The sequence below is a fragment of the Nicotiana attenuata genome, unplaced genomic scaffold (genome assembly GCF_001879085.1).
Source record: "Nicotiana attenuata strain UT unplaced genomic scaffold, NIATTr2, whole genome shotgun sequence".
Classification (NCBI taxonomy): domain Eukaryota; kingdom Viridiplantae; phylum Streptophyta; class Magnoliopsida; order Solanales; family Solanaceae; genus Nicotiana; species Nicotiana attenuata.
Window position 1 is genome coordinate 5,163 of NW_017678145.1, and position 983 is coordinate 6,145.

Sequence of the window (983 nt, forward strand, 5' to 3'; positions counted from 1 at the left end):
ATTTCGTGGATTTCTTCTTCAGACATTTTTATATGCTTATTACTCACTAAGTCGGTAGTACTCACCCCTACTCCCTGCACCTTGTGTGCAGATTCAGGTACACCGGAGGCTTAGCTGAGCAGTCTTTGTTTCCCAGAGCTTATCAGAGTTGTTAAGGTAGTTGCTTGACGTTCGCAGGACCTGACTACTCTTCCTATTTTGGTTTTATTTATATATACATTCCCAGACTTGTGCATTTTCGTTCAGATATTGTTATCCAGTTTGTTTTAGAGGCTCTAGACTCATGACCCTAGGTCTTTGGGAGTTACAGTTTATGTTAGAGTTTCGTATTGTTATCAATCGAGTATTTCAACTATAAGTATTGATGTTTGATTTAAGTATTTAATTAATTGGTTTGAGCTTCATGCTCGGGTTGAGAGAGTGAATGGTCGGGCTTGCCTAGCATTAGTGTTGGGCGCCATCACGACCGGGTTTGGGGTCGTGACAAGTTGGTATCAGATCCTAGGTTACTAGGCCTCATGAGTCATGAGCCGGTTTAGTAGAGTCTCGTGGAACGATACGGGGACGCCTGTATTTCTCCACGAGAGGCTGCAGAACCTTTAGGAAAACTTCCCATTCTTGGAATTCTTATCGTGCGTACTTGATTCAGCTTGAGATATAACTCTTGAAATTCCTTCCACACGTCTGTATGCGCACGCGAGCGCTCAGTAATATATTTGCCTTGATGGCTTGTGATTCCCCGATCGAGGGGCGAGATGTAATCTCCGTGAGTTTATGTTGGGCCAGTCAGGAGGACTTAAGGCCGGATCTTTGCCTATGGCTTGAGCACCGAGGTGCTGATTGTGTGAACAAGTGATTTGAATTTATATGTTCAGTGTTGTCCCTGATTGTGGGAATGGCGGCTGGATATCCATGTGATGAGTATGTTAGTACTGTGAGATATATCTACGTGATCTTGGTAGCGACGAGGGAGTCTGCAGGAT